At 47.9% G+C, this 20,812-nt stretch overlaps 2 long non-coding RNA genes across 6 annotated transcripts; both read right to left on the bottom strand.

Annotated features, from left to right (window-relative positions):
• Nucleotides 1–15: 15 nt before the first annotated feature.
• LOC104912070 lies at nt 16–3,839 on the bottom strand. Of its 5 annotated transcripts, none has more exons than XR_002117345.2 (9): nt 3,387–3,839; nt 3,157–3,263; nt 2,553–2,752; nt 1,769–1,864; nt 1,397–1,629; nt 1,135–1,221; nt 809–935; nt 453–510; nt 16–272 (listed from the first exon to the last, which is right to left on the bottom strand). It is a non-coding gene; the product is annotated as an uncharacterized LOC104912070 (long non-coding RNA). The 5 variants fall into 5 exon arrangements; XR_002117348.2 differs by having other exon boundaries at nt 2,629–2,752; XR_002117343.2 differs by having other exon boundaries at nt 2,553–2,665.
• A 6,665-nt stretch (nt 3,840–10,504) lies between these two features.
• Nucleotides 10,505–13,148, bottom strand: LOC109368889. The gene is made up of 3 exons (XR_002117342.1): nt 12,939–13,148; nt 12,274–12,367; nt 10,505–11,681 (listed from the first exon to the last, which is right to left on the bottom strand). It is a non-coding gene; the product is annotated as an uncharacterized LOC109368889 (long non-coding RNA).
• Nucleotides 13,149–20,812: the final 7,664 nt, after the last annotated feature.

Below are 20,812 nucleotides of genomic sequence, written 5' to 3'. Positions count from 1 at the left end.
ACCAAAAAAAAAAAATATAATCTCTTTGAGATAGTGCAATCCCCAGCCAACAGCCCCCTAAAAACAACAAAAACCAGCCACTTCTGACAGAAGTGGCTCCTACACACTTAAAAACAAATTCAGAAACCACATACCTATGCAGTCAGTTGCACTTCACCTTGACTACAGTACAGCTCCCCATCAACAATTGCAACCAGCCTCTCCAGAAAACTTCAAACTCCACAACAAGGGCTGCTGCATATCCACTGCAGGCACTGCCCTTGAAACACCACCTAAGACCAAAAAAGTTAAACTCAGCAAGGACAAAAGACACACAAAGCCAGCTTAAAACTCCACCCCACAGATAGCACAGGCACATCACAACTAAAGCAGCATTCACTTCCTTCCAGAGAGGCAGCAGGAACGCCACCAAGGGGCCCGCTGGGTGGAAGGCTCACACCCCTGCTACTCACCTCTCATGTAACCTCATGTTCAGGCCGCTCCTTGCAGAAGTTCTCTGCAGCCTTCACCCTGAAACCAGATCAAAAACCACAGACCAGTACAAAATGGCAGAGGCTCCTTAAACATTAACCTATCACACTCCCTCGCTACAGCACCTTACCCAGAAAAACACCAACTCAACTTAAACATGCCCAGAGAAGCATGCTTCATACATTCCCAGCTAGCCTATACCATTGCTCTCACAATGACATCATTCCTCATTCTGTTTGTAAAAAAAAATTATGTTCCTCAAGTCCACAAATATCATCCCCATCAACAAAACACCCATCCTACAAAAACTTACTGCAAGTAGGCAAATCTCACTCACCTTCCCTTCTCCTGCTGACACAGCCATACTTTGTTGAACACCCTTTCCTCAGAAGGGAGGTGCTCCAGGCCCCCTCATCTTCTTGGCTGCACTGCTGCGCTCTGTGCAAGTTTCTCATCTTCTTGACCTGCAGAGACAAAGAAGTCAACTCAGCACTCCACACTCAGAACCCAATTGCTCTCACTCATTTTCACGCACCCCAGGATAGCGTTGGCTTTCTGAGGCACCCTGCTGACTCACAGCTGAACCCCGAGTCCCCCTCAAGCCTCCCTTCCGGCAGGCCGCTCGCTAACATGCGGGTGCGTGTTAGCTGCACAGCCCCATACCTGCTCTCCTTGAAGTTCACGCAGTCCAGCTGTCAGCTGCTCCTCCCAGCGTTGCATCATCACCTCCCTCTCTCTTCATCCAGCTCACTGACAAAAAATAAGAACAGTAACATGCAGTACCCGCCCCACGTAACACCACCATTGCAATGCTGAGTCTGCCCCCGCTCCTGGGCTCCCCGTCTCTCTCCCCCTAAGATTCTTTACAAGGACCCTGCCAGAAATAGTGTTAACGGCCTCGCTGAAGTCAGGCGGGCAACATCACCTGCTCTTCTCTGATCTGTGGAGACGGTCGCAACAACATGGAAGGCTCCCATGTCAGTCTGGCCTGATTTCCCCGTGGTGAATCCACCTTTAGTACCCCACAGAAACCTCTTCAAGTTGCTTGGAGACGACATCCGGAACAAGTTGGTCCAGGCACGGAGATGAGACCAACCTCCTTGCCCTCCTTGAAGGCTGCGGAAAAGCTGGCTATCCTCCCATCCTCACAAATCTTTGCTATAGAAAAGATCATAGAGAATGCAATAGAGAACCAGCTGGCGATGGCTTCTGCCAGCTCCCTGGGTGCAAGGTGGCACATCCCGTTAGAGCCCAGGGATCTGTGAGCATCAGTTTTGCCTAGGTGATATTCACCTACCTCCTCCGCAATCGAGAAGTCATCCTTCCTCAAGGCCTCTTTCCTCTGGGATCCGGGATTCTCAAGGAGCGGTTTCTGCAGTCTCAGGGCTGATAGCTGAAACACAGAAGGCGTTCCGGGCCCCCGCCTGACGAAGCGGCAGGCCCTCGCCATCCCCAGTCGCCAGCTTGCTGTTCGCCAGCTTGCAAACAGCTGTTACCCTTGTTCTCCCTCCCTAAAAGGTGATATTAAGTGGACCTTCTCCTTCCTCATCCCATCTCTTCCTGCTCCCCTTCTCAAGCTCCTCCTTCTCCCGTGCAGCTCTCCTGCCATTTTTCCTTACTTTCCTGCTCCTAGACACGCGCTCCTCCTGAGCACAGAGGAAGGAATTGCGCCGCTGTCGGCAACCCTTTGCTGGACCCCTTCTGATGCTCTAACTGCAGGGATAACTCCAACTAGGTCCTTTAGGAGGACAGTGGACTTTGAAGGAGTCAGCTTTGTCTCAACCCTACTTACTGCTTTGCTTCTCCCGCACGAGATACTGAACTTGACCCTCCCTCAATAGGGAGAACAGCCTACTCCAACGCCTGTGTCCAAAGTTTTACCTTCGACACCTTGCAAAAACCTCCTGCAATAAGCGTGCCTGGCAGCCTTGCTTTCCTAACAACTGGCAGGCTGGCTCTATCTACCCTGACAACTAATGCCCGCAGTTGTGAGGCTGCTTTCAGCTGTGCGCAGAAGATCTTATTTACTTTCTCATCCTGGTTCATAAGCTATGTCCCCTAAATATGTTACCTGCCTTTACCTGCCTATTAAGTCTCACCCGAGTGCTCTCCTCTTCTTCACTCATCCCTAGGCAGGGCTCAATCCAGCTCTCTCACCTGAGTGGCCACTCCAGCACCGCGATCGTTTGTCACGCTGAAAAAGAACACAACCATCCAGAACAGCATTTCAGTCACGCGAGCTGTCCCACTGTGTCCTCACGATGGGAGTGAGATCCTGCTCCTAAAGATAAACGTAAGGAGGGGGAGAACAGACGGTCCCATCCTGCCGCTAGAAGCAGGAACTCGCCTACTGACTCCCAAACGCTCGCCGGTTTGGGATGAGCAGAGGCTCTGCCGCAGCCCTCGCTCAGGTCGCGATAAGAGAACGCTTGGGTTTGGCGCTGCCGGGAGCGAGAAAAAACGCAAAGAGCCGCTGAGGCTGCGGGAACGCGGCCCCGTCCCGCTCGAGAGCGGGAGGAACTGAAGCGCTCGCTAAAAAAACCCGGGGTGGGGAGAGGATAAAAGAATCGAACGCGACGGAAGGCGGGCAGCGATGCGACAGCGGCTCCGAAAAGCCGGGAGAGCCCGGCGATAGCCCTGCGCCGGCCCCAAAAAGAGCACGGTGAGAGCCCGGCGGCCTCTTACCCCGAACGAAGAGCCCCCGAGGACTGCCGAGCGCCCGCCGCCTCCGGGGTCCCATTACGATCAGCACGGCTCAGCGGTTGGGGCGAACCTTTATGCCGCTCTGCAGCCTGAAAACGAAAAATAAATACGAAACAGAGAACGTTAAACAGAGCTCCAAAGCTTCGTTTCCAACGCGGCCCCTCACGGTGCTTCCCGGCCCCGACGGCACCGGGAGCGGACGAGAAACGCACCCGGCTCCGGCACACGCGACTAGGAACTGCCCCGAGCACCTCCGTGGCTCCCGGCAGCCCCCGGAGGAGCTTAAGAGGCTTTGGGGCGGGCCGTGCGCTGAGCTCCGGACGAGGCGCAGCTGTGGCCGGCACCTGGCGGTCGTTGCCTCGTTAGCGCAGCCGGGCCTCGTTAGGGCGGGCCCGGGGCTTTGACAGGTAGACACGTGGACTCTAGATCTGAATGACGGACTTAAACTGCGCTTTGAAGATTGCTGCGCGCTTCTCCTTCTCGCCTCCTCGTGGGATTCGTTCGTTCGTGGAGCTTTGCGAACGCTTCTCTGCCGCGTTGCTCGGGGTTACGTCCATTTGTCATGGAAATCACTAGGAAGACCTTCCCTGAGATTTTACTTATGTCTAGCTAAGGACACGGGTACTCTGTAAAGACTTCGGTGATGCAATTCACTTGACGTAGCATCGTTCTTAATTTACTATGTTGTTACGGACATCAGCGGCGACGGGTGGGAAAAGAAGGGAGATCTGAATGTGCGAGAGATCCTGCTGAGGGTTCGGTGACAGCTCGTGTCCCAGCTGAGCGAAACCCTGACGTTTCCTTTAATGTTCTGAGGGAATCGTTCGGGGAGACAAATAGCATCGTAGCACAGAGCTTACGGCTACTGGTGTGAGCTGGCGCTGCTTTCTCAACAGTTCCAACCCCCTGCTGTGTGCAGGTCGCCAACCACCGGACCGGGCTGCCCGGAGCCGCATCCAGCCTGGCCTCGAATGCCTCCAGGGACGGGGCATCCGCAACCTCCTTGGGCAACCTGTTTCAGTGCCTCGCCACCCTCTGAGTGAAAAACTTCCTCCAGATATCTAACCTAAACCTCCCCTAAAAGTTTAAAACCGTTCCCCCTTGTTCCCTCACGATCCACCCTCGTAAACAGCCACTCCCTCTCCTGTTTATATGCTCCCTTCAAGTACTGGAAGGCCACTGTCAGATCTCCTCCAAGCTAAACGAGCCCAGTCCCCCAACCTTTCCTCCTAGGAGAGGTCCTCCAGCCCTCCGATCGTCTTAGCGGCCTTCCTCTGGACCCGCTCGGCGTCTCGATGCCTTCTCTAATCTACATTCTTTAATTCAACTGCTATTTATTCAATATCAATAGTTTTTAACGGACAAGGAGTGCTTCCTGTATGCAGTGCTGCACAAATGGGCGTGAAAACAGTCCCGTTCATTCAGAGGGAAAAGGTGTGGCTAGAAGGTTTCCGGCGTTCCCAGCCACATATTCTTCTTCTTAGGCCAAAACAGCTCTCCCTGTACCCTACGCAGCGTACTCAGCCTTCACAGCACAAACGCAGCGCAGCGCAGACGTCGAGGCTGCGTAGGACGAGGTTTGTGTGCTGACAGCCCCGGCTGACGGCCCCGTGACGGCGGCTCAGCGGCGCCCCCTCGCGGCGGCACGGGGCAACGGGCAGAGCGCCGGGAGCGACCTCCCTCCTCCTGACCGCCGTCTGTTGATGCCTGCGCGCCTCGACAGCCTCTGACGGAAGGGATCGGCGCTCCTGCGTGCCCGGCAGCTGCCGGCACGGCGTAAAACTTGCCGGGATTTGCATTAGCGGGGGAAAATTCATCTTCAGTCCTTCACGAGCAGTGAAGCGACTCAAAACCGCCCTCACCGTAGAATATTTTTGTCTTAAATCGAACGTGAATCTGCCCTCCTTGAGCCTGAAGCCGTTTCCCCATTTTCCGTCGCCACGGACCCTGCTATAGGGTCTGTCCCCTCCTTTCCTGGAGCTCCACCCGAGACACTGAAAATAATTGTCTTTAGCCAGGACGATATTTTTGCACCGTCTAATCAAGAAATTTGCTGATGATAGGCTAAGCGCTGGCCCCGTTGAACTCGGTGTGTGGGACTTCAAGCAGAGTGGGATTTCAGCCTGCGGCTTCTAGGAGAGATCAAATGCGTATCTCGCTAGCTGTGCTGTCCTTAAGCTTTTTTCCACCTGTACAGACAGGGTTAGCCTTCTCTGATACACGACGGAGTATTTAATGCGCCTTCATCCCATCCAAATCCTTCTTTGCTTCCTGTGTTAGCATGTGTCAACGTCCTCCGGCACCTGGCAAACGTGCAGCACGTCAAGTTGTCTGCGGATGTGCTCCGTCCAACCCTTGAGCGGGCCGTTATCAGTCCGGTACTCTTGCAGCATAAACAGCCACGTGTAGCTGCGCTTCGTCCGAACAAACAAACTCGTTTCCCTATAAACAGAAAAGATTATGCCGATGTAGGAAGGTTTGCAGAGGGATTTCGGAACAGGCCGAGGGGCTTATATTCTTTTGCAATCGAAGTCATTTCGGCCGCACGTCTTATTACCTCCCTCCGTCCTCCAGGCTCTCCAAAAATGCAACTACAAATAAATGCAGCTCAACTTAAAGAGAAGTTGCTGACTCGCGCCTGGACTGACGGGGTAGGATTTATCCCTAAAGCAGCGGCGTGGAAGAGAGCAAAACCGCGTGCGGCGGGAGCGGGCCCTGTGGTGTCTGCTTAAGAAGGCTCTGCCACCACAGAGACGATCTCAGATTTATCTCAGCCCCAGCGTCTGTCTCATTAGAGACAGGAATGTTCCCCTACCCGTTTTGCGCTTTGTTGTATTTCAGATTGTTATGGCAATCTTTTCTAATTTTTAGCATTCGCTTTTCAGAATGTTTTGTATCTTGAATAAAAACGAAGCGATGGCGTAAATCGAACTAAAAGTGGCCTGCTTTTTTTCTCTCTAGGTCTATCTGTTGAGCTGCGTTGTACGTTTAGCGTTACTGATCCGGTAGTTATTTTAACCGCTGCTTGGCTTCAGCCCTGTTGATATATTGGTTATTTTTATATGTGGTAGGCCATTTGTGTGACTGATTTTGCAATTCCTGCTGCCTGCTGAAGGACATCCCTAGAAACAGACCTCATAGCTGTATTCTCAAGATGAAAGCAATTGGACAGAAGTACCTTTCTGAAAAGAGGGGCCTCTATTACATTTATTTTTTTTCTGAATTGCTTGCTCAAACCAATTCGTCGGGTTATTGGAAGAAATGAAACGGGGAAAAATTGATAAGGTTCGGGTGTCGGTGTGTGGCGTTAAAGCCATTACTTATCCTTAGCAAATGGCGACTTCTGGATCAAATTCCAGCATATGGCCAAAATATAGCACAGGGGAGAAAATGGTTATGCTTATCACGGTGGCGCCGGGTTAGGGGAGGTGAATGCAAGAGCATCGGAAAAGCGCGACAGGATTGCGCGGGGTTGTTATTTTAGGCAGCCGGTCGCTCGGTTTCCCTTTTTGTGGAAGAAGGATGATACAATAACTGTAATTTCACAGATAACTTGTATTTCAGGGACATTTTCGGCGTCAACGTGAAAAATCGGGAGCCAACAGAAAGGCTGGCAATAGGAATAGGACTTTACATTGGCAAGGAGGTTTGTTTAGCTCTTCTGTTACTGCTCTTAGGAGGCAGGAAAACAGTCGTGTTTTAATTTTGCTTCTGAAAATCAATACTTTCAGTTAAAGCCTTTTAAATACCTATAGCCTTCAGGTTGAGGGTGGGTGGCTACGATTCCTCAGGATGTGAGCTAGCGTGCAATCGCACGCCACAGTGATGGCGTTAAATGGGAGTCGCGCTGTTCTCCGGCACGTCTTGCTTAGTTCGGTCTGCACGAGGTTTGTGGGCACGGCGGGACCTGGCTCAGCGCTACGCCGAACATTTCCGACCTCCTTCATCACGTGCAAACAAAAGGACCCGGGCGCTCCGTGGGCATCCGCGACGTGGCGAAGATGAACTGTGGAAAAAGCACCGCCGCCATATCGTCCTCTGTTCTTTCTCCGTGCCAAACCTACTTACTGCGTGATTTTTGAAACAGTCCGTAGTGAGGCTCCTCTCAGCGAGTCCCAGAACACCGTACGCATCTGTTGGGCTGCTATGGGCCGTTCCTGGTGGATGCTTTGGGCTGAATAAGGCCCAGCTGGATGAGCTCGAGCTGAGCGAAGGGGGACGGAGGTGCCGCCGGTGGGTTATGGGGAAGAAAGCAGCGGTGCGATGCCTCTGCTGAAGGCTGCCGGAGCAGTGCTGCTTTCCTCGCTAGCAGGTCCAGCAACTGAGAGAGTCGTAAATCAGAGGTTGCTCTGTTATCCTAGGTTATATATGAATGCGTTTTTCTAATGTCTAATCAGTTCAATGACTTCAGCTGTATCTCTCTCAGACGTAGACCCCGGTAAACTCATTAGAAATAAATACGAAACGTTTATAAATGGCAGTCGTTTTCCAAATTAGAAAAGGGCCTTGTTTATGAAGTCTCACTCTGAAGCGCTCATCCGCCCGGAGGCACAAAGCACAAATCGCGTGCGCTCCGCTGTAAGCGCGATGGATTCTGAAAGGTGCGTGCAAAAAGCATCGTGGTCACGCAGGCAGTTCTTAACTTCCCTGGTCCGTTGAAGAAGCTGTTAGGAAGCTGGTTTGGGACACGCTCTGCTTTGCTTCAGGCCTTTCAGGCCGCTTCTTGCTCACTGCTACCCGCTTCCAACCTCAGACCGCCAGAGGAGCTGAGTTTGGGTTCCGAAACGTAGTGTAACTTCAGGCATTTTCATGGGTTGAATGTAAATGAAGCCGCTAAGCCGGCCGGATCCGTGCGTGGTGGATTAGAGCCAACGATGCGACGCTCTGCAGTGTCTCAAACTTCCTTTGGGGAGTTCAGTGCTCTGCACGTGCAAGCCAAGAGAAGTATACCAACGGAAATGGTAGGAAGAACTAGCACGCAGTCCAACCGCCGATTACAGTAGCGGCTACCTCCATCCCCAAAAATGTCCCCGTCGTCCAATCTCAGCATCCGTTCCTAGCGAAATAAAAATGGATATGATTCTCCCAGGGAACTAACCGGCTTACCGTCAAATACCTGGCTGTGGTGAAAGGCGTAGGGAATTGTTTCGTATTGGAGTATGTTTTTGTCACCATGCCATTTTTGTTCCATAATCTACTCTTACCTTTTTCACTGCATCTAAGAGAGCTTTTTCCTTACAAATCCTCCCTGAAGAAAACCTACAATCGTCAGTCAAAAATCGAGCGACTTTGTGTTTTATTGTGAAATCAAACCGCTGGATTCTTCTCTTTCGGAACAAAGACAAAAAGCAAGGATAGGCCTCTTCTTAAACAGCGTATAGGACTTTTTGCTTAAAAATGGATGAAAACGGAAAACTGGGGCCAGCTTTCAGACAGGAGATGTGCAGGTTTTCTCTGCGGAAAAAGTGAGTACGGAGCTCACGGGGTGGGGAGCCCACGTGAAGCCAGCTGAACCAGATGGGAATCTCTCGCAGCGGCTGCGGCAGATGGGAGCAGGTCCCATAGAGACCCTCTATCTTAAACGTCCCCTCCTTGCCAGAAGCTCTGCTTTTCTGGGGCCGGACCAGATGGTTGGCGAAGCTCTCAGACACGGCGGTGACGGGGGTTTGGGAAAAGGTGGGCGAGTGGGAGAGGAAGGTGGGCTCCTTGCTAAGGTGTACGGCCCGTTGCCCCACTACATCGTGAATCAAAGACTTCACGCGGTCCTTTATTCGGCTGAGGAAGCTCAATCTTTCCCACAGACGGTTATTAAAATTAGGGCACATTCAAGTAAATAAAAAAGGAAAACGATCTGTCCTTTAGCAGCGAAGCTTTCCGCTGCCGTTCGCTTTTGCAGTGCTCCGTGGTGGCTCTAGAGGGCTGCCTTAAACCGCTGCAAGAACTCAGAGCCGTTGTTTTTCAGCGCTTTCCTTTTACTCGCCTCCCAATTTCTGCCTCGTCATCAGCGAGCTTCTATCGGTGACTGTTGTGATGGGCTAGGATGAAACGTCCTTTGGAAGGAGACTGCTGTCTGCAGCTTCCATCTCTGGTCTGCACAGTATGTATGTTATACATACAAGTGAATCGACAGTGCTGAGCTGAAGATTTGAATTAAACCTTCTTGACGCTGAGCGTTTAAGCTCAGGTTGGTGGAAAAAGTGCAGGTTAAAAAAAGCTGTCTGGTTTTTGTTCCAAAAGGATCAAACGTTATGCTGTATTATATGCCACTGTATAATAAAATATAAAACGAATGGATCGTATGGTTGCACGTGTTCAGTCTTTGTATTTTAAAACCTACAGGACGTTTCTTATTTTTAATTGCTGGAGCTTTTCGAGAATTGGTCTGTTGAGGAATGTAACTCTTTATAGCTCAGTTGTTAAGTAGCTGCAGTTTGTATGAAGCAGAAAACACGAAACGCCACCGTCCAGTAAGGACCTTTACTCCTCAAGTGGTTATTGCTGCAAACAGTCCTGTTTTGTAAATCTGATGATAACAAAGAACAGGCTCCGGTCTGAAATAAAGCAAATTCCGTGCTCGTTTCACTTCTGAGGAATGCTTACAGGAAGCGTGCTGACTTTGTAATAATTTGCAGCAAACTCCTCTCCTCGTAGCCCCCGGCGGGGTGCAGGAGCTGACTGACGGGGAAAGCAGACAAACCCTAAACAAATCGGTGCACGTGCAGAAAAGAAACGGCCATAGGACAAGAGGGGATGGTTTAAGCTACGGCAACAGAGGTTCAAGTTCGATATGAGGAGGAAGTTTTCCACTCAGAGGGTGGTGAGGCACTGGAACAGGTTGCCCAAGGAGGTTGTGGATGCCCCGTCCCTGGAGGCATTCGAGGCCAGGCTGGATGCGGCTCTGGGCAGCCTGGTCTGGCGGTTGGCGACCCTGCCCACAGCAGGGAGTTGGAAATAGATAAGCATTGCGGTCCTTTTCAACCCAGGCCATTCTGTGATTCTATGAAAAATCATTACTCTAAACTTCGTAGGTATTTGGAAAGCTCTTTAGAAACCTGCCAAGTCAGCCTTGCAGGGTAAAAGCCCTTCACGGTTGCTCAGTTACTCCGCACTAACCGGGCTGTGTGCCCTGGCTGAAGGATGAGCACGCCGAAGGAAGGACGCTTTCCTCCCGTGAGCGCTGGACTCCCTGGCCCTGCTGGTGACGGGCACAGCCCGGATGTCCCCATGTCCCTGCACTCGCTTCTGGGTCGGGTTTAACCTCAGACACAGCCGTGCGTTGTATTCATGTACTGAGGCGCTTTAAGGAAGGGCCATAGCTGCTTTCTAAAAAACACATTTCTCGAACGACAAGCGAATACGTACGTGCAAAACAGATGTTTTATAATGTAGACACAAGCACTCTAAATTACTTTACAACTGGTAGATTTATTGCACAGCATATAACCAAGTGGCATGGATGGGACAGTTTGCACAGAGTGAAGAGCTCGCATTTACTGAGCTGCTGCAGAAAATTACAGCAAGAGAATCAAATGCATTTCCTGGCTTAGCTGAACAGAGGATATGATTTCTCTAAGCACTGTCACCGGTGTTATAACTATGTGATGGGATATATCAGTAAGAAGCATCTTCAAAGAGGATTAAGGGTTCAGACTTTTTTGGTTTTGTTTGAGGCAATAGTATATTGAATTCTTTTGAAGTAATTACACTTGAAACTGATCCAGCTTTTAGCTTTTTTCCTTTTTTTTCCTTTTTGGGTACAATACTTCTTACGGTTTACAGCTAATTGGCAGGTGAGCAAGATTAGCAGCACCGAACACCGCTTGGTGCTGTTACTGCCTATGGGAGAGCCAGGCAGCCTGCGGTACAGAAGAATGCTCGTGCTAGAGGAGCATAATGAACGTTCACCCGAGGAGATAATGCAGTGACTTAACCTCCCAGAAGAAACAGGACCTCGGTGTTCCAGGAAATTTCTTACCGAGAAAGTGTTTCAGGGATGACAGCAAAGCTTCTCTGTGGCAACCTAAACACTAAAAAGCCTGTAGGTTGCTGTGCTACTTGGTTGAAATTACAGAATCGGAGCACTTGACTTGCATTCAGACCGCGCTAATCCCCACGGAGATTTATCCCGTGTTTGTCATTAGTTGGCTGCACTGACAGGCTCCCCCGCTTGCCCTCCCTAACCAAAACAGCAACAAAAACTCCTTTGCATCAAAGAGAATTTTCTTTCAACTTTGATCACGTTTCTTGCGGTGCTCGAGCCTGTTGCTAAGAGAAAACGCGCCGGCAAGGAATGGGGAAATCATTATTATAATTACTCTTGTTACACCCCAGTGAGAACAAGGCTCTCCGAGCACTCAGCAGAACGACGGAGCGGTGTGGGGTTTAATTGATGGAGCTGGTGACAGCCCCGCTGGGCTGAAGCTGCAGGAGAGCCCGGCCGTGACATCGGCACGTGGAGCAGAGCGCCTGGCTGCTCCCTTGCAGGGTTTGCAGGGCACCACCTGCAGCTGTGTCACAGAGAATCAGAATCACTAAGGTTGGAGAAGACGACTAAAGTCCCCAAGCCCACCCCATCCCACCCCCCACGCTCACTGCTGCATCCCCATGGCTCTGGAACGCCTCCAGGGATAGCGACACGTTCAAATCAGAGGCCTCTTCCCTACATCCCCGAGTACGTTTTACAAAACACAGTGTATACAATATAATCTGCTTGGAGGTGTCGTGGAAAACTTCAGTACATCAGCTTCTGAGGCTGAAATAAATACATAAAGCAGTGCTGAGAATATCTGTGCTTGTTCGAAAACGTGCTTCTGTGTTTCCAGCGTGCCTCTGTATTTCAAGAAGGTGCTTGTTCTGAAATAGTGGTACTAAATAAAATGTTTTTTAATTTTCCAGCCAGTACAAATAGAGCGATTCATCTTTCTGGTGAAAGAAAGAAGGGGAAGGACTATTAGTTTCACCTCCTGTGTTTAAAAGGTATCAAACACAAGATGACGTGACGTTTACATGGATCACTGCTTAGTCATTCGAGATTCGGCATGGCTGAAAGATGTCAAGTGCAGGGCAAACACCTGAGTATTTCAAGGCAGTAGGACTTACCCATCACATGTAAGACTGGTAAAGGGCAATGAGGTGGTGAAACTGCAACGGATGTGGAAGGAAATGAATGTGATGAATATGATGAATACTGGACCTGTTACATAACAAGAGAAAGGCAATAATCATTAATGAAAAATTAGGGCGCGTTGTGGTTGCTGATATTTAGGAACAACAGTGAAACGTTGCCGTAAGTGCTCACAAAGGAGCATTTTGAAGCATTGAGAAAAACACAGACCCCCTGATTGTAGTGAGACGGCCCTGCACGTGCTTTGTGTTCCTTTTTGGCTCCCCACACTGCTGCTGGTGGCTCCCGTGTTCATCAGCACACCAAGCAACTTGGAGAAGTCCCTCTGCTGGTACTCACTGTGCTCATTTGTGCTTTGGGAGGTCCAGTGCTGGGAGACCCATTTGGACAGCGTGCCCTGTGCTTGCTCTTCGCCTTGCTGTCTGTCACAGCCTGAGACATTGAACTCAGTCCCAGCCCAAAAAAGCCATCTCCTGGCTTTTAGTAATAAGGGATGACAGCTTCATTCAAGTGGAAGCATCGTAGATGCTTTAAAACAGATTCCAAAGGAATGCTGCTTTGACTTCCACGCTGCTCTGAAGTTAAATCAAAGAGCAAGGAAAGACGGGAAGCCCGCATCCAGCTACTTTCTTGGACTTACAGCTATTGATTACAGTTGCACTGATTATTGGAGCACTGCATCTAATAGAATTGCTCTCGGATGGCACTACTGCAATTGAGAGAAGCGCAGCCAGCTTGGAAGGAAAGTTTACAAGCGCTGGAAGAGGCAATATTTAGATCTCACGATATAGATGATTTGGTTAACGCTTCTTCTGCGCTCACTGCTGTGCTCAGCTGTATTCCTGTAGAGTCTCTGAAATGAGAAGAATGCTGTTGTTTCACCAGGAGTGATACAGAACAGGAACGTTTAGTAGTTCGAGCTGTTTCTATGTCTCTTCCCATACGATTAAGTTAAACAACTGCCAAACCCTAATGCCGAGTCAGTAACATCTCTTTGATCAAGAGACAGATACAGTTCTAAAAGTTTGGTTTTTTTTTTTTTAAGTTAATTACGCTACTTGTTGCTTAAAATGAAGAAGTGTTAATCATTGATACCATGCACGCAATTCCAGAAATGAGAGCTGTGATGTGTAAGAGAAGTTGGGATCATAAATTAATGCTTTGTAAAAACTGTTCTTTACCAAAAAATAAAGAAAAGGCAATTGCAGATTGGAGTATAGCAAGACATCACAGAATTAGTGTATCAGTGATTTTATTCTTAAATTAACATGATAGTTTCTTGACTCATCTGTCTTTCATCCCAAAATAAGCCTAGGAGTGTCCAGTTTCACAATTATTTTTTTTTATTTTAAAGTCAGCATTTCAAATTAGATTATTTTGGTTACTTACGTCGACTAGCGAAGATCCTCAGCGCTAGCTTTAGAAAAATAACCTTTGCAGACAGGACAAAGAAGCAGGAGATAACCTGATTGCCTTTGGACAGCCCTTCATCGATTTCAGATCGCGCTGTAATATTTCACTAGGTAAGAGCCTCTTCAGAAGAGGATGGAGGCCATTCCACTGCTGCTGTGCTCACTCTGAGCCCTGGGAAACACCTGCAATCTGCCTTCCTGCAGCAGTTTCCACTTCTAATTATTCCTCAATATCTTCTCAGGATAATGTCTTATTCCCTATGTAAGCCCTGACATTCTGTCACCAGCCCATCTTTTTAACCACGGCTTCCTTCAGAGCTCTTAGGTTACCCATCACCTCCCATGCTCAGACGTGCAGCCGTTTCACACCAGCATTGCAGCACTTAACTGAAAACGTTAATTGACGGAGCCCAATTAACGAGAGCATTTGGCCCCGTGGTTCCTGCCAGCCAGAGTTTTGCTACTGTGCCAAAGGAATTGGAGGTCGCGCTGGCTCCTATTGCCTTACATGCAGGGAGGGCCCGAGCCCTGGGAGCAATGCAGGTGGATTATCGATGGGGGGGGCACTGACCTGGCTTTAGTGGGACTTGGCATCGGGGCTCAGACAGGAGACGCTGCAAAGTAACCCAAAATGGAACAGCCTCTCTTGAATAAGTCACACATGAAAATCTCTTAAACAGTGTTGCTCACTAAGTCCCTTTGTCTCCCGTCCTTCCTCCTCCTCCCTGCACTGCAAGTTTAATAAGCCAAAACCCAAACCTTCTCAGCCTGGAGCTTTCCAAGATTTAAGACTTAAAAATGTGAAGCACCTCCTTATATCTGTCCATTTCCAATAGAAAGGGAAGATAGCGGGTGTCACTTCAGTATCTTATCAGTGGTAAGAGTTTGACTTCTTTCCTAAGTGCACTGCTTGCTTTTTTTTTGTGATGGAATCAAACACTTCTGAGCAGTACAGTATAAGAAGATGTATCAGTTTACACATAAGGACTTTAAAAAGGAGAGCAGTCTGTGTTTCGTTCTGAAGAAATAAAGAACTATTGTACAGTATAGCATATAACACTTGCACCATGGCCAATTGACTTCCTTCCTATTAATCAACTACTCTGTTTACCTTCTTATACAAACCATTTCAAAACCATTAAAACTAAGAGGATTAGCATCACGTTTCTGGCAAAATGCACCTTAATTTCAGCAAATGCTACTTTCACTGTCTGAGGAAATTTGAAAAAAAAAAAACAAAACCTTGAAAGCAATGGATTCTTTATTGTGGCAAATTCGTGGAAACTGGTATAAATTATGTCTCCCAGTAAAGGGGAGGGGGACAAAGAATACAATTCCCTCACTCCAGTGAGAGAGGATTGTGAGAAGATAAAATTACCAACAAGGAAAAAAATGCAAAGCAACCCTGAAATGCAAGCTAAATCCTGACAACATGAATTAATTGTTCTTTCCTGGCCACGTACAAGTAATTCCTACTTTTGTTTAGCCTTTGTTTAGGGAACAGTCGGGAATGTCTAACTAGGTTCATAGGTAGCACCGCAAGACATAAGTTCAAGACCTAGAGCTCCCTTCCCTACAGCCTGGGAGTTGGCCTGGCAAAGGAGTCCTCCTATGGTTCATTCCAGCTGCTTATTTGGCTTTTAGTCTCAAGTTTAAAAGGTTTGGTTTAAAGGGGATGAATTCACAGAGATCTTCATTAGTAAAAAGCATCAATAAGAATAACAAAAACACATTGTCAGGAGGGAAACTACCCAGATATCCATGTGCTGCAGCCTAGGAGCCTACAGATAGAGGGGAGTCAACTCTTTACAGGGGTAGATAACAGCAGGACAAGGGGAAATGGTTTTCAGTTGAAGGAGGGAAGATTTAGGTTGGATGTCAGGGGGAAGTTCTTGACTATGACAGTGGTGACGTGCTGGAACAGCTGCTCAGAGAGGCTGTGGATGTCGCATCCCTAGAGGTGTTCAAGGCCAGGTTGGATGGGGCCCTAGGCAGCCTGGTCTAGTAGTAAATAGGAAGGTTGGTAGCTCTGCATGTGGCAGGGGGGGTTGGAGCTTGATGGTCCTTGAGGTCCCTTCCAACCCAAGCCATTCTGTGGTAGTGGGGTGGTGGCTGGAATGGGATGAGGCTTCTTGATGTGCTTAATTTTTTGGGCAGGCATTGCAGATCAGTCTCTGGGGTCTGATGGTGATGGCCCCTTCTGTCTGAAAATATGAACGAGGCTCTATAAGTCTGGTCATAACATATCGCTGGCAACAGGAAATTAAGATAAAACTTTTTGGCTGGCTTTGTATTGTTATAAATCTAAATGACAAAACTCCTTATTTCTAGGGGGAAAAAAAAAAAGGGACCAGCAACTGCTGGGCTCTCTTGCTGATCAAAGGATGCCAACTCACCAAACTTGGAGGAGCTGTCCTGTCACTCCTACAGCTCAGGGCAATACACTTTAAAAATAAATTGCTCGTCTTCTGTAGCTTAAAAATAAGTCATAGTAATCAACCTCCTGCACTTGCTGATCAAAAATTCCCATGCTGGAACTTCTTGAAGAAGTCTTGAGAAATAAATATTATACCTACATTCAAGAGAAAGCTTCTGATAAGAAATAGATCTGGTATTGATCACAAAGCTTCCTGATCGGCGATGCACACAACTCTTACGCAGAACGTATGGAGATGATCTTTTCACACCAAGTTGGCCATTTCTCACCAGTAAGTTGCTACAAAATCTCCTCAAGTATTTTTCTTCCATTGCAATGACAGTTATGTGAATTCTAGAAATACAACAGAAATAAACAATTGTGCATCCAGATAGATAACAGCAAGAAAATCAAGCCACTGTCATGATGCAAGCAGTGGTCTGGGCCCTATTCCACCGTGCCAATCTGTCACGCTGAAACATTAGGGCTGCTCTGAAGTGAAGACACTAAGGATGTTAAAAGCACTATCTTTGTCCAAGCACCACCTTTTCCAAGTCCTACATTTCTTCCTGCGCCTTTTGCAACTGCAAGCTCAGAGCTGGCTCCTCTCGTTGCACAACCACCAAGAAAAAAAGATGCTATTTCCCATTCATCTGTTACATGGATCCTTTTGCAAATGTAATCCTGTGCTTCTCCTGCAATGGAAGATGAGCATCAGCGGCCCAATGCTGGGCCGTGCCTAATGGCCTGACGTGGATAGCACTGCCCAAACTGGCAGCTTCTCCTCATTGTGCAGAACCAGCCGCACGAGCAGCTCAAGATGCCTTCAGCTCCGTGGGACGTTTTACACAGCATTTTGCTGCGAGCTGGCGGTGAAGAGGAGGATAAGGAACCCAGCTTAAACTCCTATTTTTGTCAAAAGAGCTAAAGGCCATTAAGATCAGTCTCTTAAAGCTGGCTGAGAGAGAGCCGTAATAGATTCAGCAAGATATACTGTATATTAAGAGGTTCCCGATTTTTTTCCAAATGATAACCTGCTGAAGGAAATGATGTCCTCTGCCACAGTACCTGCTTGTCTAATTGCAAACCATGCAACCTTATCCCCCTAGAGATTTGGAGATAAAAACTCCACTGTCATCACCTCCACCCTCCCTGGCTCCACTCTCCCTGCGCAGCAGGTAAGACAAGAAACAAGGACTGGCAGATTTAAATAGATAGAGTTCATTTGAGAAACCGGACAATTACAAACACCAGCATGGACACGCGTGCGGCAGGAATGTAACAAGTTAGTGACAGGAGGCTTTTCAACTGAGTACCAGGAAAATAAATAACAGATGTTACTTTGAAGGAACATGGCTGCCCCGAGTACCTCAATTCAGGCAACCGATGAAAGCGCCCGTCTGGACAGAGTTTTAAGTTATTTGGGGGGAGGAAACAAGGAGAAAAGACAAATGTTTCTCTGGATAAAAATGTGTAACAGGTTGAGGGCTGCCCTTGCTTGCGACAACCACTGCACGTCACAATTTTTGTAGCACAGCTGCCTATAGCCTGGTTGTGAATTTGCACTAAGACAGCGCCGTCCTTCTGATAGCTCCTTTTGGATTTGCCCTCTTGTTACTCAGAACATGTCCAAGATGGGATCCTTCTGCAATAAAGCCAAGTTTCCTCTCCCCTTGATGCATTCCCCCAAACCTATTCTGTAAGTCAGAGAGAAAAATTCTTCATCGCTTCTGTAGCTCTTGCCAGTTTAATCCCACTGGGGTTTATGGTGAGACTTCAGTGATGCGGCAGCCCAGGCAATAATCAAGGGAGGTTACTGCAGCTTCAAGTTGGAGCACTGGACTTCAACTCTTATCTAATTCTGAACGTATTCAGATTTTGCAGTGAAGATACAGCCTTCTGGAGAAGGCATCTAAAGCGTAGGCTTAAGCCCTTTATTTGTCTTCCATAAAAATACGTAATAGCAGATCACTCAAAAACTGATCACTCCAAGCTTCAGGAACCAGAGGCTGAGACCATCATGGTACAAGACATCCATTATCCCAGCACAGTTTAGGGAGGGCAACGCAGAACAATGTCAAAGAAACACAAATAATCACAGAATATCCTGAGTTGGAAGGGACTCACAAGGATCTCTAACTCCAACCAAGTTCAGGACACCCAAAATCCAAGCCTTATATCTGAGAGCATTGTCACAACGCTCCCTGAGCTCTGGCAGATCGAGGCTATGCCCATTGCCCTGGGCAGCCTGCTCCATGCCCACCGCCCTCTGGTGCGGAACCTTTTCCTAAGATCCTCCATGCCACTCCCTCAGACCCTGTTGCTGTCACCAGAGAGAAGAGATTCTTCTGCCCTTCTCCATTTCCCAGAGCACCAAGCTGCTTGCTTGTCCCATTCCGTTATCCATTTGGCCCCCCCTCTACGGAGGGAGGATAATAGGAGGTGATGATCTGGCTGTCTATTGCAGGAGTGCATTAATTGAACAAATTTTTTATGGCTCTGGAAGTCTAAATGACTTTTCTGCCTCTAGGCTTTCTGCACAGGATTGTATATTCAGGTGAATGAAATATATGAGTTCGGCTGTGGGAACATTTAGCAAAACTAAAATCTTTAGCTAAATTTGCCACCCCTGACCCCTACACACATTTATTTGGTCTCATTTTAGAAAATTATCCTTTTTTCTGGGCCTGATATTAGGTGAGAACAGAGGAGGCAGATAAAACTGGATGAGGAAAATTGCCAAATCTCCTTTCTCCCTCTGCTTCCCTGAGTGGGCAAACACTTCTCTAGAGGGAGAGGCGTGGCAAGCAGGGGCAAGCCTGTGCTGCGGAATCACTTGGTTAAGGGATGCCAGGAAATGCACCAAGCATCAGCTGTGCTGAGTAGACAGCTGGACCCTTCCTCCATTTGCATCCCATAGGCACTACTGCATCAGATAAAAATACATCCAACCCCATGTATTTTTCACCATTCACTAGTGAAAAGAAGGAGTAAACACAGACAGATTCTCCAGGTGTTGTCCAAGAAAACCAAAAGCCATGACTTCCCTAAAGGAAGGCCATGACTTCACCCAAAGGGTAAGAGGTGAAGCTGTGAACGTTTGCAAATGTATACCTCCATCATTATCCTACAGGCAGGCTGGCAGAGTCTATTTAGTATCATTTGAAAGTTCACCGAGATGAAAATAATGACAAAAATACTGTGACAAGATAAAGTACAGTGCTATAAAAATTCTCTACAGTGCTATAAAAATTAGATTCTTAGCAGAAAAGAGAATGAAGAGGTAATTTAGTAAAAGTGATGGATGAACCTCTGAAGGTTTGGAATTTCAGTTCAGTGCAGTCACTTCCTCAGATCTGAAGAGTCCAGGAAGTTCTGGACCACGGTCACCAGCCACGATAACCAGTCCCCCCTAGTTCTGACTCACCTAAAGAGCTCAACAAAAAGAAGACAAGATCAGACTCTCCAGCTAGGTTGCCCAGCAATAGTTAAGTTAGCCCTTATTCAATCTAAGTTAACATCCCTTGTGGGATGAGGACGTGCATTTCTATCAGGAAAAAAAGAGTCAGCTTGCTACATTATCTGGTAGAGCTGGGGAGGAGTCACTTTTTGAAGGCATCTCGCACTCACAAATATGGTCAAAACCCACCCTTCCAGCAGGAGAACTGGCTAGTAATAAATAGAAAAAGCATGAATAGTTTGAAAGCAGTATGAGAACCTGGCACTGAACAATTCGGTGTCCTTCACAAGTAGAAGCAATCACCCTCATTACGTAAGAGCTACTGAATTTCAGAAAACAAAGCGCTTTACAAAAAAAGTTGTCTTTCTTGTTGTGTTTGTGACTGGAGAAGAGATAATCCTAGTGAAAGGAATGAACTCTGGTCACCATGGGACCAGATATTGTAAACAGAAATAAGATTCAACTCTACCAAGTTTTCTTAACAGAGGCCTTATCTGATAGGACGATAGGCTGGTTTCCAACGTGTAAACACATTCTTCCCATGCACTTTGTGGGAGCAGAAGAACATGAAGTACAGACTACGTGAATTGTATAGGGGCAATAAAATTCACCTCCACAAGACATTTCAATGGTCTCATTTCTTAGTATCAAGACTTACTTAGGGATTTATTATTGTACCAATAAGAAAGAGCAACGTGGTGGAATGATGATACAGGAGATGCAACAAGAAAAGAACTAGCACAATAGAAAGATATTACAAAAAGAAAAAAAAGAAAGCACTCGCCTGTTTCCAAATACATAGGGTTGCAGAGAAAACTCCAAAGGAGAGGGAGCTCCAACCTGAGATCCTTCCCCAGTGGCGCTCGGCCCTTAAATGGGGTCTAAGAGGTGCAGCCAGGCTCCCTCCCTTCTGGTCACACAGCTGAATTGCCTTCACCTGTGCTCCCAGGGCTGACCGGCTCCTTTCCCCAGGTGCTCAATCAGTGGTTCAGGCTCAGACTCAACAGTTACCATACAATTGTACACACCTGGCCACTGAGAGCCTTCCCAGGCTCACTGTGGATATAAAATAGAGGGTTTAGATAATGGTTCAGTGCATTGTAAAGTCTGTAGAGCACAACTCCAGTGACAATATTTTTCATGTAGAACCTTTACAATTAACAGTGAGCACCCATGAATGTTCATGGTGCTTTTTTTTTTTCTTCTGTCTTCTTTTTTTCTTTTTT

The sequence above is a fragment of the Meleagris gallopavo genome, chromosome 8, assembly GCF_000146605.3.
Source record: "Meleagris gallopavo isolate NT-WF06-2002-E0010 breed Aviagen turkey brand Nicholas breeding stock chromosome 8, Turkey_5.1, whole genome shotgun sequence".
Taxonomy (NCBI): Eukaryota; Metazoa; Chordata; class Aves; order Galliformes; family Phasianidae; genus Meleagris; species Meleagris gallopavo.
Note: the sequence above shows the minus strand (reverse complement) of the source record. Positions and strands in the feature narration are given on the sequence as shown.